General features: G+C 38.5%; 5 non-coding genes across 5 annotated transcripts; all 5 read right to left on the bottom strand.

The window, feature by feature from the left end:
- Positions 1 to 1731: 1731 nt before the first annotated feature.
- Trnam-cau lies at positions 1732 to 1819 on the bottom strand. The gene is given in 2 exon segments: positions 1732 to 1767; positions 1783 to 1819. It is a non-coding gene; the product is annotated as a tRNA-Met (tRNA).
- An 8892-nt stretch (positions 1820 to 10711) lies between these two features.
- On the bottom strand, positions 10712 to 10799 carry Trnam-cau. Its single transcript is given in 2 exon segments — positions 10712 to 10747; positions 10763 to 10799. It is a non-coding gene; the product is annotated as a tRNA-Met (tRNA).
- A 1063-nt stretch (positions 10800 to 11862) lies between these two features.
- Positions 11863 to 11950, bottom strand: Trnam-cau. Its single transcript is given in 2 exon segments — positions 11863 to 11898; positions 11914 to 11950. It is a non-coding gene; the product is annotated as a tRNA-Met (tRNA).
- A 2413-nt stretch (positions 11951 to 14363) lies between these two features.
- Positions 14364 to 14451, bottom strand: Trnam-cau. The gene is given in 2 exon segments: positions 14364 to 14399; positions 14415 to 14451. It is a non-coding gene; the product is annotated as a tRNA-Met (tRNA).
- A 1072-nt stretch (positions 14452 to 15523) lies between these two features.
- On the bottom strand, positions 15524 to 15611 carry Trnam-cau. The gene is given in 2 exon segments: positions 15524 to 15559; positions 15575 to 15611. It is a non-coding gene; the product is annotated as a tRNA-Met (tRNA).
- Between the last annotated feature and the right edge of the window lie 2074 nt (positions 15612 to 17685).

Raw genomic sequence — 17685 nt, 5'->3', positions numbered from 1 at the left:
CTACTGCCAGTGCCAAGTTGGAGAGAGAACGATGGGAATGTGTGCGCACGTCTCCAGTATCTTGTGCTACCTTGGGTATTACAGGGCGCTGGAAAACCCTCGACCATTACAACCACAGGTGAAGAAATTCCGACAAAACTTGAAATAGTTTTCCATGCGGCAACGGAGTGCATATGTCGAAAGTATGTTTGGGGCTCGATATGAAAGATCCCCGTTACCATGTGACTAACCAAACTTATAAATATAGGTATTATACAATCGCCCGTAGCTATGAACACTCCCGTAAATGCGAAAACCAACCAAAATCATAAGGAACACGTTTTGTTTGTTGTTCTGTGTATTTGTCAGACAATGTCTTCAACCACGGGGACTTGTGAAGTAGCCATCTTGGATTTCTTTTATGAAAAAGTGTTTCTCTCACTTTTTTTCATATCTGTGTACATATTCTAAACATACCGAGCAAATACTCTCGTGTTTTTGTTTATTATCTAAAGAAAGTCGAAAATCGGCAATTCAACCATAGGCTAATTTAACCCAAGATTTGAAAATGTTCCACCACTTACATGGTGATGATTTTTCCTTATCAATAGCATATTACGTACTGTTTAATATGATAAAAATTGGTTTGCATCCAACGCCCATAAAAGGGTGTATTCTCTAAAAAACACAGTTTTGTGTCTAAAATGTTATCATCGAAAATGGCATTTTTGAGATTGTTTCTTCCATAAAACAGCAAAAGGCGCGATGGAAACATGATTTTTTTGTCACAATCATGCCATGAATGTATTCTTTACGGTGACCATCATTTGATTAGATTTTCATTAATATTTTACATAACATGCCCATTTTATCAACACTTAGACAGCTTCTGAAAGGTACAACTTTGAGGAGCCATAAAAAACAAACCGAGTGACCTAAATCTTTATACTTTATAGATTTGTGACCACAACGGCATGGGCAATGCACCACCAACAGGAAATTTGAATCAGAGAAGGGGCCATTTTGGAAACAGGCCCTTTATGAGTCTCTTCATTCTGTGTAAGTGGACAGATGTTGAAGTTAGAGTGAATGAATAAATGATAGATGGCGAATTTGGTTATTATCAATAAGTGTTTCCCTATGCATTTCAGCGTGTTAATATGTTTCAAAGATCTCCTTAAATTTACTGGTATATGACTTTTAACGTTTTGGGGTCTACTGTTTAGATGGTTCAACAGTAAATCCGTGGATTTGTCAGGCAAAAACCTTCGAGTATATTGAGTATTGAGTAAAAGACCATGAGTATGTAGCCTATATAGTTGTTTCGGTCAAGTGACATTCTCAAATCCTTGGTGACTCAATAATGTTTAACGCTCACATTCTGTAAGCAGATATCATAGAAGTAACTGAGTTCGGGTGTGTTGATCTCTTAAAGAAAATGGCGAGTGCAGGGAGCATACTTGTTAGTCTATGGTTTCTTTGGTCTAGACCGCTGTTATTCTTGTGTATTGGTATGTCTTGTGTCATTTTCTTGTATGACCCGGAGGAAATACGTTATTGTATACATTTGAACACCTGTTCAATACAGTTGTGGTCGGATGCAATACAAACATAATCTAATTTCAATCTAAAAATATAATTCTATGGGTAACATTTTAATTGCCCCTGTCGATACGATTTACCCAGTAAAGCGTAAAATCCAGGATATAAGAGACTCTTCATCACCACAACAAACAAAATAAAAAAAACTGATGCCCCGGGTGAGGATCGAACTCACGACCTTCAGATTGCTCTGTAAGTGATTATGAGACTGACGCGCTACCTACTGCGCTACCGAAGCACATGCGTAATAAGCACCGATGCTCACTTTTTCTTTTAATACTATATGCGTTCCACTTTAGAAGTATTCATAACACTAATTTTTTTTAAGTTAAAATTAATGACTTTATTGTGTTTAGGGTACTTCAACTATCCAAATAACATGGTTTTAAATGTTTTCTCACATCATGCATTTCGCTGTTTTTCCTACCGTACATGACGTAACGGATGAACACATGCTTGGCGACACATATCAAAGAACTAACAGCCATGTTTTTTGACAGCTGACGTTTTCCCCTGGGCACTCAACATCTCTTTACCTGGCCTCTACACCACAAGTACAATAATTCTTTTCTGTACGATGGTATATATGTGTATGGTAGAGTTGAACATATTCTATCAAGCGCGTTATTTCAATATATACAAAAACATCGATTTTATTTGAAGAAGTACTTCAAGTCGAGGCGACATGTCGCACCTTGGACTCTTTTATCTGACCTAAACATTTTCAGGGATAACTTGGTGAACAATGTTTGGCGTGGTTTGGTTTTATTTGTTTAAGGTTCAACATACCTTAACTAATAATACATAACTTTCTGGCTAATTTTATCCAAAATATAGGCATATTATATATCACCGGTTATGTCTTGATCTGTTCCTCAATAAAACTAAGCTTTCAACATTGATAAAAAATTGAAAAAAAGAAAATTACTTACCTGCAATCAAGGGTTATTAGAAAATGTGTCTGTCAATCGCTTCCTCTCCAAACTGTAATCAGAAGTAATAAATAGCTGAATAAACTGATAATGAAGAGCATACCAGCCTTTAATTGATAAAGAATAGTACCAGAATGCTACTACAGGCAATAATCACAATGCTTATTCAAATGATACAAAGGCAAAAGGTAGCCATTTAAGAACTACTTTTCTTAAAGTATGGAGGCCTAAAGTGACAAAACAACAATTTTCAATGATGAAAGCTAATATACCAAATTCACATCCCCTATATCAATGTTAATACATTTATACTGTGTGCAACACAAATATGAACCTGTCTTATGAGGTATGTATGGAGGTAGTAGGGGAACGAATGGTGGAATCTCCCCTTCTCTGATAAACATAACTACAAAGACAATGGAAGTCCGATGAGCATAGATAGTTACATAGACATGGAGACCAGTTTTAAAAATATTATAATAACCAAACAAGTACATTAAACATTTGTATGTACTAACAAATTAAGTCCATTGTGATTACCTCTCTAAATGTCAATAAACTTCAATTGAGAAGCTTTGTAGTCCTCAGTAAGGTGGTCTACTTCAAAGGAATCATCTTCATCATCACATTGGACATCATAAACAGCACCATCTTCACCATCTTTTCCTCTAATAATTGCCAACACTGTACCACTCTAGTTTTCCCTCTTGTACTATTCACTGGTGGGCGATCCTCCGACCAACACACTTTGTAATGTGCTGTCGGGATCTTAAACACAGTAAACCATGACATATAAACACATTCCAAAACCACACACAATGACACTTCAAAGGAAACATTATGTGATTATCTTCAGGAATTATACACAAAGCTAAAAATGTTGGTTGTTTAAGTCTATTTCGTAAAATTGTCAACTGTCAAATTGTAGTCAATTTCTTATAATTAGTCAATAGATCTATCATCTGTCATTTACAATAATAGCTCCAAATGTTCTAATTTTTCTGTTTTACTTACAAGGATGTTCTGGAAGAGCTTGGCACATTTACATCATCAACATCATCATCCACATCTGTATTGGGAGTGTCACTCAACTTTCGCTTCCTGGGTAACCGCTTTCCATCTGATTTGCTGTATGTAGTCTGCACATGGAACTGCACATATAAAAATGTTAGGAATAAAACTCTGATCGAAATTACATGTGAATATTGATATATTACAATTATATATCTTAGAAAAATTCATTAGGGATTAAATAGTGGTTTATAAAGAGTGATTTGAGATAAATAGCATTTATATTAAATGTGGAGCAAAATCTAAACCTTATGAAAATGTATTATAATGTCTTGATCTATGCACCATTTGACTATATAAGGTTTTACTTACACTGAAAGCATAGTCATTTTTCTTGAATTTTATGCTAAAATGTATATATAAATTAATAGATTCTTCTGTCCGTATCATCATTACATGGCATTTAGCAAAATTAACTTCAACTTTTGAGACTATTTGAACAAGGTTGAAAATTCAGTTCACTAATGTAACATCAACTTGTACAATGTAACATAAGGATTGTACATGTGTGTTTATGTCATCATACATGTACATAACCAAACACCTGGCTCTCGAATGCCTGGGTTTTGGCTGACTCTTGGACTGGCTAATTCAGGCAGAAGGGCTTTTTCATAAAAAGCCAACAGCTTCGGTAGGTAACATGATGTGCTGCCACAGGTGTTCGTCCCTCTCAATCCGTTATATATGAAGCTGATATGGGTTCTCTGTTCTTACAACAAAATCCACCCAAGCTGCATCGGTAATACATAGTAGACCATGACACTGGAAATAGAATCGGTGGTTGTGTTTAAGTCTTAATTTGCCATCAACATACTCCAGACAGAAGTCCGTCATATTGGTGAGCTTGGCTGCAGCTGATAGGTCGATGGGTTTGTTATATAACACATTCTTCACTTCAATAACGCCGACTTTCTTCCCATTCTCTATTATAATGCCATCTGGACTGGCACCCAGGCAGTGGTGTGTTGGATGGACTACCAATCCAGATGGCTGAATGCTGATGCCACCTCCCTTCTTCGTCTCATACTTCTCCCTGGCGATGTCCTCTTTTAGGAGTCCAATGCTGGTGGATACATTTCCCTGGAAAGATCCATAGGGGTTCTGTTTAACAAGAGGTCCTACAGGTATTTTGGGATTTCGTCTTACTACCTGTCCGAAACAGGAGGAGGTCAATCGCTTCTTCCTTTCCGCCCTCCAAACTTCTGACTGATTCTGACTCTGCTGTCTCGTTCCCTTCTCAATAGCTGCAATCTGCTCAGTAGACACATGGACCTCCTTCTGCAGAAACACCTTCTGCTTCTTCTGCAGCTCCTCAGAAGAAATGTCTGGAGTGGTATCAAGCGCGTCTGGTCCATATGCCTGCTTTGCCTTCCTGGTGCTGTTTATCCGGGCGATTGACCTCCTCCTCTTTCATCTCTTTAGGGTTGTATCAGGTTTACCTTTGGAGTGCTTACAGTTGAGTCGCATTCTTTCCCTTGTTTGATAGATGCCTGTGAAAAATGTCTCTGGTTTGGTCCCTGTGTAGTGTTCCCTAGTCAACGCAGGCCACTGTGCTCCAAGATCAAATCGGAGTGCTCGCGCATAGCAACGTGTGTGCCATGACCACCGATTGCAATGGTTAAACACCTTGCCACCGTCAAACTTACTTCTAATCCTCATCCAGCACTCGGCTAAGTTGGAAGTGAAGTTACCGATAAGTCTGACACTTTTGGCAGCTACACGGTCCAAGATGGTCAGGATGTCAGTTTTCATCTTAGAACACTTTGATAAATCCAGCACCAATCCTGATTCCCCTCGTGACTTGTCCTGGTCTTTTAAAGAGCATCCTTCGCTCCAGTAATTGGACTGTTCCATTAAGATGTCCGGTTCATCTTCTGGTTCCTCTGTGGTAACAGCATCAGCCTTTGTCTGCTTGGCCTTGCAGAAGTCTTTGCTGTAGTTGGTGCGAGTCCCATATATGTGGTCTACACTATTACGTATATCATGGGCCAATAGTTTTGTAGCTTTACCTTTATCAGCTAAAGCAGACCCCATCCGAATAGCACATCGAACTGCCGTCACGATTCGAATTCTAACTGCTGTTGTTAAATTCCCTTTCCCTTTGTAGTCCGGATTGTTATCTACAAGTCTTTCTAGGTTACTACGCAAACATTTGCATACATGATTTGAACATTCAAGTTTTTCAACATGACAGCCCCACACAGGCACCTTTTCACGGATGTTTGCGAAAACTGAAGAATCGCCATCACCGATCATTTTGATGTACCTGATTCCGTAATCATTTGCCTTCAGAAACCCCTCTACAATGATATCGGATTACATACTCTGACTAGAATCTGTCCAATTCTTAAAACATTCATGCTCTTTGGGTTTACATCCCTGTGTTTCCGCCCTACTACATATGACACAAGGTTTGTTCCTGATACCAATGTGAAGTGACTTCTAGGTTGCTGCACCGATTATAACGGCTACACCACCAAGAGCATTATATGAATGTTGATGGGATATTTTTGACCATCCACCATCACATATCACAGTCACAGCTGGAATCCCTACAAGTGATAATTTAATTGTTAAACTGCAAGAAATGTGTGAAAGACATCAATGCCCCAGCCTCCATATGAGATGTATCCCTAAAATTTCACAAAACTTTGTGAATTTTGTTTAATTTCCAAAAAAATACAGTATTCATTTAGCTGGCCATCTTTAATTCTAACTGTGAACCCTTCTCCAATGAAATTGGTTATGCAAAATTTCATGAATATCTAAATGAATGAGCAAGCAAAGGCCAGGACATGGATAACATTTAATGTCCCCTAATTAGTATGGTTTCACAAATTTTCAGAAATAATATATATATTGTTTACTAGATCAGATTGTGTATCCGTGCAATTTTCAAAACCATGCCAATTTATACTTATGTGTAAATTATTTATTGACAAACATTTGTGAGAAAAGCTATGCTGTTGATAATTGAATAAATATATATTAAATAATTGCTTTTGGACTTATTTCTTTTAATTTTTGATAAACATTTATCCTAATGTGAGTCGTCTCCCATGAACAATGAGGAACAGTATCAATTGTCTAACATGAGCATTTTCACATTTTTTTTCCCAGTTTTACTTAAAGAATGGATAGTGTAACTGGGACTGTTTTACTAAATATCAATACCCTAGTAAAATTATAAAGTGATGTATTAATACCTTTCAACACTAGAACCAAAAACTAGAAATATTCCAGCCCAAAATATTTCAAAAAATCTTTTTGTTTCCCCAAAATCTTTGATTTTCACTCCGGCAATGGATAATTTAACCCTCACAGGAACCATATTACCATACATTACTATGCCTTTCAAACCTTTCACCAATAACTTAACATTTGAAAAGCCAACGGTGACGCCGACCTCAGGGTGACAACCTAAACTCTCCCTCTTCTTCGAAAAGATGAGCTAAAAATGATATTGAAGCAGGATAGGATGCATTTTATGACATCAGGCGGGCTTAAATATGATAATTACAAGCATAAATCAATATGTCCGGTAAAATGGAGACTTGTCATAATAAGACAAAACTTATAATTAAGCTCATGGGACTTTTAATTTTGTGTCACACTTAATTGGATTTCAATATTTGCTTATTATTCTGTTCAATGAATTCACGTACCCTGATGAAAACTGCCTTTACTTATAGCAATTATCTTTTCCTCATCAATGGCAACCTGTAAATCTTTCTGAAGGACGTCCATCCACCATACATTGTCTTTTGTCCTACACCTGGGGCATCACAAGTCGCCATGAACTCATTTAGGTGAGCGTTGCCACTTCTTGTGACCAAGGATCCCCACACTGCCCTGACATTGATATCAAACTGTTTTGAAGTATTTGTTTGTAGTCATGGGCTGGTTTCAAATAAGAAATCTTTTCCACAGTCTTTACAACTTAAAGACAAAACCGAGGCAAGGCCATATGTGGAGACTTCAGCTGAAATTTGTATGGGACTTATACCCTGAAAAGCTAAATCCTGTGCCTTGGCACAAACAGCAGAATGTATTGAAACCTCTGCAACATGTGTCTCAAGTGAACCCAAGTTTATCAGTCTATAGCCATATTGGGAGTTTGAGGTTGGATTAAAAACCTCCTTCACACGTCTCTTTCTATTCCGGCTATTCTGGATGGATGTTTAAATAGTTGGTACTGTGCTTTGGTATTTACACGTTGACGGATATTTTTTACTTTTCTAAGTACAACCTTTAGCCCTGTACCCTTTGAACATATATAGGATCATTTTCTTCAGTTCTCATTCCTGATATTAGGCCGGAAATCCTCCTCGTTCCCTCCCAATAACCGAATAACCTTCAAACCGGAAATAGGTCCACGCTGCATCAAAACAAAAACGAGTGCGTGTTTAGTTGGTTTTATCATAGCACAAAGATATTTAATTACAAACGAATATGCTTAATTGGTACAATTATGATAAAATCACTAATCACCCCGTACATATATCCGCCATATTGCACAAAAAACCACAAAACCTAGAAACGAGTAGTGATATATTGGTCACAGTACCGGTGATTCAACGAGTAAGATTTCGTAATCTGTTGTGTTGATTAGTGTATCGTGTTGTTAAAAAGTTGATTTATTACTTCGAATTAATACTGTCAAAATTTTAAGTTGATATCTTTTGCCGATTATCACAATTTCTATTTTACTGACTCGCATCTGTATCCTGTACGACATTTCAAAATGGCGACACAGATACCTGAAACACCACGAATTTGGCTTCGAACAGACATCGCTCAGGTGCGATTTGAAAGAAAACAAGACTCATCTAACCTAGAGGATTGTTTCGGAATTCGAAAAGTATGTTTAGTTTATAATACAGTTCGAGTTGAACCAACTTTCATATTTTTCCGCGTATTGACGTTGCACCACAACATTTCGACAACAAAATCTAACGTAACAACAAAAACGTACCTACATAACATTGCACTTCTTGTGTGCATTATATTGAGCGATATATATATTAATTAATTTTGTGTGGTAAAATCTACTACAGTGGTTTGTATTGAGTTAATTTAGTGTAAAGCAAGTTGTGTACATCTGTCGGACCATGGGTAGGCTTGTTGAACCTTAACATTCTATCAACAGCTGAGGTCATTTAAGGACGGCCTCCCGTGCATGCGATATACATGTGTGTCGTGAGTATGTGTGTTTTTGGGAGGCTGCTGTATGTTCGTTTCACGTCTGCTTGTGACAGTCTGGAATTTTCTTGATTTATAGTGCTATCTCACTGAAGCATTCTGCCCAAGACACCAATAAAATGCGTGTTTTAGAAAAAATCTATTTTCGAAGAGTTGCCGTAAAAACACGGTCGGCAACATACTTGTGAATGGCTAAAACACATTATTTGTCAGCTTTGCTCCCCTCTTTGAATCGAACAAGACTATGTGTGAATACAATTGATGACGTCTTTATAGTGCTACCTCACTGAAGTCTACTGCCAGAAAGCCACCGTACCCGGTCACATTATATTAACAATACTGGTCGTCCTACTCTCAAGATGCTGAGGTGTCAGCAAGAGTAACAACTTAAATTTTCATTTATATAGTCAGACTAACTTGGGAGCACCTTGGCGTACTCCAGTTTGAATATTAAATACGGATTCTGTTAGTTTAGGTTTTGCATTGTCATTAAAGGACGACCTCTCCTGTGTGAGAGATTCATGTGTAGTATGTGTGTTTTTAGAGGCTGTGGTATGTTAGTGTTTGGTTTGGTTTATTTTTGTTTAAAGTCTTATCAACTCCTAAGGCAATATTAAAGGACGGCCTTCCTTGCGTGCGTTATAAATGTGTGTGGTGAGTGCGTATTTGTGTTTTGGGAGGCTGCGATACGTTCGTGTTAAGCCTACTTGTGATAGCCCGGACCTTTTACCGATTGATAGTGCTACCTCACTGAAGAATTCTGCCGAAGACACACAGCAGGACACCCCACTGGGCCACATTGTTCTGACAACTGGAAAACCAGTCGTCTCGCTCCCAAAATACTGAGATCCAAGCAGGAGTAGCAGCTGCTGTTTAGATGGTTCTACAGTAGATCTGTTGCCGAATTGGAAAGAGGAGATTGTTATGCAAGCAATCAAATACCTTTGAGAGATCCACGAGTATGCATCCTATATAACTTATTTTGTTGAAATACCATTTAGGGGAGGAATTAGATAGGCTATGCCTGATGTCTAATCCTATTGACTTTCTTTTTTATGTCTACCAAATATATTGAAATTAAAGTACCATTTTCCATCCTCAGTGACTCCATAATCTGTCTGACACCCATATCCATCTCTGAAAACAGATGTAGGGATAGAAAACACCATCAAAGAAGTAACGGAGTTGGGTGTTTATGGATCTATCAAAGACATTGGAGAGTGCAGGGAACATACTTGCTGGTCTGTAGTTACGTTTGTCTAGGGCGCTGTTTTGTTTGTTTGTTGCTATGCCTCCAGCTCTCCCCATGTCGAGCTCTCTTTGCTCTCCGACTCTGATCACTATCCAATGACCTCACTGTTATCAAAGTGTACTATATAGCCCCCGTACCATGTAGCGGACGAATCAATCTATACGACATAATCGTATTTGCATGTTCGATCTATGAACGATCCGTTCAAATTCTCTAACCAAAACCGGATTTCGTCCACGGCGGCGTCGTGCAAACAAATCACATCATCTGAATTTTTAATTTGAACTGTTCCCCATTTCCTTTTTCTTAAATGAATACGATGATAACTAAGACATTTTTGAAAGCTGAACGTTTGCTATATTCTTCTGTCTGGTTTATCTCCTCATTTAAATGACTCCAACTTGGAGGACATTAATTCATCCAGTTGTGTTAGTAGCGGGCTTGCCGTCTCCATTTCGCCGTACAACAGGTGCGACGTTCTGAGCTAGAATGACTACCCAACCTATACCCGATATACACCTAAACAATGGCCCAATCTGCTATTGCCAATGCACAAGACGGACAACCTGTCAACGTATACTCCGTGTATACAGGACAAACATGTCCCCCTATTCACGGAAACGCGGAAAAAAGATATTCTTCATCATCTCAAGATAAAGAATAAAAATACTAATGCCCCGGGTGAGGATCGAACTCACGACCTTCAGATCGCTCTGTATGTGATTATGAGACTGACGCGCTACCTACTGCGCTACCAAGGCACATACGTAATAAACCACACTGTTCATGTTTCATTACAATATTATCTGCGTTCCACTTTAAAAAGTATACAGTAAACTAAAAGATACATTTCAAGGGAAAAGAAATGATTTTGTGTTCAATGTACTTCAACTATCCAAATAACTTGTTTCTTTTGACATATTTCCCCAATCATATCGTACATGACGTAACGGATGAACACATGCTTGGCCACATACATAAAAGGGGTAACAACCATTCTATCTGACAGCTAACACTTTTCCATGGACACTCAACTCTTTCTAACACGTGTCAAACCAGGGTTTTATATTTTACCTGGCCTCTACTCAACACGTACGAGAATTATTTCGTGTACGATGCTGCATGTGTGTTTGGTAGAGTTGAACATATTCTGTCAAGCGCGTTCTTTCAATATATACAAAAACATCGATTTTATTTGAAGAAGTACTTGAAGTAATCATGATTAAGTTCCCCAATATTCATCTTCCTCTTTTACCACACGTCAGGATACTATCATGAGATGAACACCTTGCAATGAAACGTTAGGCAGTTTACTTGTTAAGGGCTCAAAACACGTTTATTTACAATTTCGGAACTCTGTTCGATAGTTGAGGTGGTTCTTAAGAAAACTATATCAAGTGCTCTAGTCTTGTTTGAATCCTATTGTTTGGATGTACGTAACGTTTTCGTTGCTGATGTCAAAAGGTGCTTCATACTTAGTTGAGGGAATATAGCATTTTTGGGGAGACTGAGTGCTGTTTTCTTGTTTTGATGTACATGTTCTCTGCAACTTCGAAAAAAATACGAGAACGGGTGCGAAAAAGACAACCACAGAAGAACACGAAATAAGCAAATGGAAAACAGTCTTGTAATCAAGACAAAATCGTGAGAATAATTTGCATTTCAAAACAGCAGCGCTTTGATTTTACATTTAACCTAAAGATGTATTGACAACTTCTTATCTTTAAATAACAGAATCTTAACCGACCATGTGGAACAAATTTACCCAGTAAAACTTCACATTATGGACAGAAAAAACCTTTAGAAACAAATAAAAATAATAAATGCCCCGGGTGAGGATCGAACTCACGACCTTCAGATCGCTCTGTAAGTGATTATGAGACTGACGCGCTACCTACTGCGCTACCAAGGCACATACGTCATAATCCATGCTATTTATGTTTCCATTATAATTACATATGAGTTCCACTTTAGAAATATACATTACACCAAAGAAATATATTACAAGCGAAAATAAATAATGTATCAAACAATAATGTTTGATGGTACCACAAGTGTCAAAAATACCTGTTTTAAATATTTCCCCATCATGCATTTTGCTTTTTTTCAGTGCTGTGCATGATGCTACGGATTTACACATGATTGGTGACTAACATAAAAGGAGTAACAACAATGTTATTTGACAGCTAACATTTTCCCTTGAACACTCGACACTTTTTGCAACCAAGTCGAGGCGACATGTCGCACCTTGGTCTCTTTTATCTGGCCTAAACATTTTCAGGGATAACTTTGTGAACAATGTTTGGCGTGGTTTGGTTTTATTTGTTTAACATTCTATCAACAGCTGAGGTCATTTAAGGACGGCCTCCCGTGCATGCGATATGCATGTGTGTCGTGAGTGCGTATGTGTGTTTTTTGGAGGCTGCTGTATGTTCGTTTCACGTCTGCTTGTGAAAGTCTGGAATTTTCTCGATTTATAGTGCTATCTCACTGAAGCATTCTGCCCAAGACACCAATAAAATGCGTGTTTTAGAAAAAATCTATTTTCGAAGAGTTGCCGTAAAAACACGGTCGGCAACATACTTGTGAATGGCTAAAAACACATTATTTGTCAGCTTTGCTCCCCTCTTTGAATCGAACAAGACTATGTGTGAATACAATTGATGACGTCTTTATAGTGCTACCTCACAGAAGTCTACTGCCAGAAAGCCACCGTACCCGGTCAAATTATATTAACAATACTGGTCGTCCTACTCTCAAGATGCTGAGCTGTCAGCAAGAGTAACAACTTAAATTTTCATTTATATAGTCAGACTAACTTGGGAGCACCTTGGCGTACTCCAGTTTGAATATTAAATACGGATTCTGTAAGTTTAGGTTTTGCATTGTCATTAAAGGACGACCTCTCCTGTGTGAGAGATTCATGTGTAGTATGTGTGTTTTTAGAGGCTGTGGTATGTTAGTGTTTGGTTTGGTTTATTTTTGTTTAAAGTCTTATCAACTCCTAGGCAATATTAAAGGACAGCCTTCCTTGCGTGCGTTATAAATGTGTGTGGTGAGTGCGTATTTGTGTTTTGGGAGGCTGCGATACGTTCGTGTTAAGCTTACTTGTGATAGCCCGGACCTTTTACCGATTGATAGTGCTACCTCACTGAAGAATTCTGCCGAAGACACACAGCAGGACACCCCACTGGGCCACATTGTTCTGACAACTGGAAAACCAGTCGTCTCGCTCCCAAAATACTGAGATCCAAGCAGGAGTAGCAGCTACTGTTTAGATGGTTCTACAGTAGATCTGTTGCCGAATTGGAAAGAGGAGATTGTTATGCAAGCAATCAAATACCTTTGAGAGATCCATGAGTATGCATCCTATATAACTTATTTTGTTGAAGTACCATTTAGGGGAGGAATTAGATAGGCTATGCCTGATGTCTAATCCTATTGACTTTCTTTTTTATGTCTACCAAATTTATTGAAATTAAAGTACCATTTTCCATCCTCAGTGACTCCATAATCTGTCTGACACCCATATCCATCTCTGAAAACAGATGTAGGGATAGAAAACACCATCAAAGAAGTAACGGAGTTGGGTGTTTATGGATCTATCAAAGACATTGGAGAGTGCAGGGAACATACTTGCTGGTCTGTAGTTACGTTTGTCTAGGGCGCTGTTTTGTTTGTTTGTTGCTATGCCTCCAGCTCTCCCCATGTCGAGCTCTCTTTGCTCTCCGACTCTGATCACTATCCAATGACCTCACTGTTATCAAAGTGTACTATATAGCCCCCGTACCATGTAGCGGACGAATCAATCTATACGACATAATCGTATTTGCATGTTCGATCTATGAACGATCCGTTCAAATTCTCTAACCAAAACCGGATTTCGTCCACGGCGGCGTCGTGCAAACAAATCACATCATCTGAATTTTTAATTTGAACTGTTCCCCATTTCCTTTTTCTTAAATGAATACGATGATAACTAAGACATTTTTGAAAGCTGAACGTTTGCTATATTCTTCTGTCTGGTTTATCTCCTCATTAAATGACTCCAACTTGGAGGACATTAATTCATCCAGTTGTGTTAGTAGCGGGCTTGCCGTCTCCATTTCGCCGTACAACAGGTGCGACGTTCTGAGCTAGAATGACTACCCAACCTATACCCGATATACACCTAAACAATGGCCCAATCTGCTATTGCCAATGCACAAGACGGACAACCTGTCAACGTATACTCCGTGTATACAGGACAAACATGTCCCCCTATTCACGGAAACGCGGAAAAAAGATATTCTTCATCATCTCAAGATAGAGAATAAAAATACTAATGCCCCGGGTGAGGATCGAACTCACGACCTTCAGATCACTCTGTATGTGATTATGAGACTGACGCGCTACCTACTGCGCTAAGGGCGCTACCAAGGCACATACGTAATATACCACACTGTTCATGTTTCATTACAATATTATCTGCGTTCCACTTTAAAAAGTATACAGTAAACTAAAAGATACATTTCAAGGGAAAAGAAATGATTTTGTGTTCAATGTACTTCAACTATCCAAATAACTTGTTTCTTTTGACATATTTCCCCAATCATATCGTACATGACGTAACGGATGAACACATGCTTGGCCACATACATAAAAGGGGTAACAACCATTCTATCTGACAGCTAACACTTTTCCATGGACACTCAACTCTTTCTAACACGTGTCAAACCAGGGTTTTATATTTTACCTGGCCTCTACTCAACACGTACGAGAATTATTTCGTGTACGATGCTGCATGTGTGTTTGGTAGAGTTGAACATATTCTGTCAAGCCCGTTCTTTCAATATATACAAAAACATCGATTTTATTTGAAGAAGTACTTGAAGTAATCATGATTAAGTTCCCCAATATTCATCTTCCTCTTTTACCACACGTCAGGATACTATCATGAGATGAACACCTTGCAATGAAACGTTAGGCAGTTTACTTGTTAAGGGCTCAAAACACGTTTATTTACAATTTCGGAACTCTGTTCGATAGTTGAGGTGGTTCTTAAGAAAACTATATCAAGTGCTCTAGTCTTGTTTGAATCCTATTGTTTGGATGTACGTAACGTTTTCGTTGCTGATGTCAAAAGGTGCTCATACTTAGTTGAGGGAATATAGCATTTTTGGGGAGACTGAGTGCTGTTTTCTTGTTTTGATGTACATGTTCTCTGCAACTTCGAAAAAAATACGAGAACGGGTGCGAAAAAGACAACCACAGAAGAACACGAAATAAGCAAATGGAAAACAGTCTTGTAATCAAGACAAAATCGTGAGAATAATTTGCATTTCAAAACAGCAGCGCTTTGATTTTACATTTAACCTAAAGATGTATTGACAACTTCTTATCTTTAAATAACAGAATCTTAACCGACCATGTGGAACAAATTTACCCAGTAAAACTTCACATTATGGACAGAAAAAAACCTTTAGAAACAAATAAAAATAATAAATGCCCCGGGTGAGGATCGAACTCACGACCTTCAGATCGCTCTGTAAGTGATTATGAGACTGACGCGCTACCTACTGCGCTACCAAGGCACATACGTCATAATCCATGCTATTTATGTTTCCATTATAATTACATATGAGTTCCACTTTAGAAATATACATTACACCAAAGAAATATATTACAAGCGAAAATAAATAATGTATCAAACAATAATGTTTGATGGTACCACAAGTGTCAAAAATACCTGTTTTAAATATTTCCCCATCATGCATTTTGCTTTTTTTCAGTGCTGTGCATGATGCTACGGATTTACACATGATTGGTGACTAACATAAAAGGAGTAACAACAATGTTATTTGACAGCTAACATTTTCCCTTGAACACTCGACACTTTTTGCAACCAAGTCGAGGCGACATGTCGCACCTTGGTCTCTTTTATCTGGCCTAAACATTTTCAGGGATAACTTTGTGAACAATGTTTGGCGTGGTTTGGTTTTATTTGTTTAACATTCTATCAACAGCTGAGGTCATTTAAGGACGGCCTCCCGTGCATGCGATATGCATGTGTGTCGTGAGTGCGTATGTGTGTTTTTGGGAGGCTGCTGTATGTTCGTTTCACGTCTGCTTGTGACAGTCTGGAATTTTCTTCGATTTATAGTGCTATCTCACTGAAGCATTCTGCCCAAGACACCAATAAAATGCGTGTTTTAGAAAAAATCTATTTTCGAAGAGTTGCCGTAAAAACACGGTCGGCAACATACTTGTGAATGGCTAAAAACACATTATTTGTCAGCTTTGCTCCCCTCTTTGAATCGAACAAGACTATGTGTGAATACAATTGATGACGTCTTTATAGTGCTACCTCACATGAAGTCTACTGCCAGAAAGCCACCGTACCCGGTCAAATTATATTAACAATACTGGTCGTCCTACTCTCAAGATGCTGAGCTGTCAGCAAGAGTAACAACTTAAATTTTCATTTATATAGTCAGACTAACTTGGGAGCACCTTGGCGTACTCCAGTTTGAATATTAAATACGGATTCTGTAAGTTTAGGTTTTGCATTGTCATTAAAGGACGACCTCTCCTGTGTGAGAGATTCATGTGTAGTATGTGTGTTTTTGGAGGCTGTGGTATGTTAGTGTGTGGGTATTTTTGTTTAAAGTCTTATCAACTCCTAGGCAATATTAAAGGACGGCCTTCCTTGCGTGCGTTATAAATGTGTGTGGTGAGTGCGTATTTGTGTTTTGGGAGGCTGCGATACGTTCGTGTTAAGCCTACTTGTGATAGCCCGGACCTTTTACCGATTGATAGTGCTACCTCACTGAAGAATTCTGCCGAAGACACACAGCAGGACACCCCACTGGGCCACATTGTTCTGACAACTGGAAAACCAGTCGTCTCGCTCCCAAAATACTGAGATCCAAGCAGGAGTAGCAGCTGCTGTTTAGATGGTTCTACAGTAGATCTGTTGCCGAATTGGAAAGAGGAGATTGTTATGCAAGCAATCAAATACCTTTGAGAGATCCACGAGTATGCATCCTATATAACTTATTTTGTTGAAAGTACCATTTAGGGGAGGAATTAGATAGGCTATGCCTGATGTCTAATCCTATTGACTTTCTTTTTTATGTCTACCAAATATATTGAAATTAAAGTACCATTTTCCATCCTCAGTGACTCCATAATCTGTCTGACACCCATATCCATCTCTGAAAACAGATGTAGGGATAGAAAACACCATCAAAGAAGTAACGGAGTTGGGTGTTTATGGATCTATCAAAGACATTGGAGAGTGCAGGGAACATACTTGCTGGTCTGTAGTTACGTTTGTCTAGGGCGCTGTTTTGTTTGTTTGTTGCTATGCCTCCAGCTCTCCCCATGTCGAGCTCTCTTTGCTCTCCGACTCTGATCACTATCCAATGACCTCACTGTTATCAAAGTGTACTATATAGCCCCCGTACCATGTAGCGGACGAATCAATCTATACGACATAATCGTATTTGCATGTTCGATCTATGAACGATCCGTTCAAATTCTCTAACCAAAACCGGATTTCGTCCACGGCGGCGTCGTGCAAACAAATCACATCATCTGAATTTTTAATTTGAACTGTTCCCCATTTCCTTTTTCTTAAATGAATACGATGATAACTAAGACATT

This window comes from Pecten maximus, chromosome 19 (genome assembly GCF_902652985.1).
Source record: "Pecten maximus chromosome 19, xPecMax1.1, whole genome shotgun sequence".
Classification (NCBI taxonomy): domain Eukaryota; kingdom Metazoa; phylum Mollusca; class Bivalvia; order Pectinida; family Pectinidae; genus Pecten; species Pecten maximus.
The sequence above is the reverse complement of the archived record's forward strand: the minus strand, read 5'-3'. Positions and strand labels throughout refer to the sequence as shown.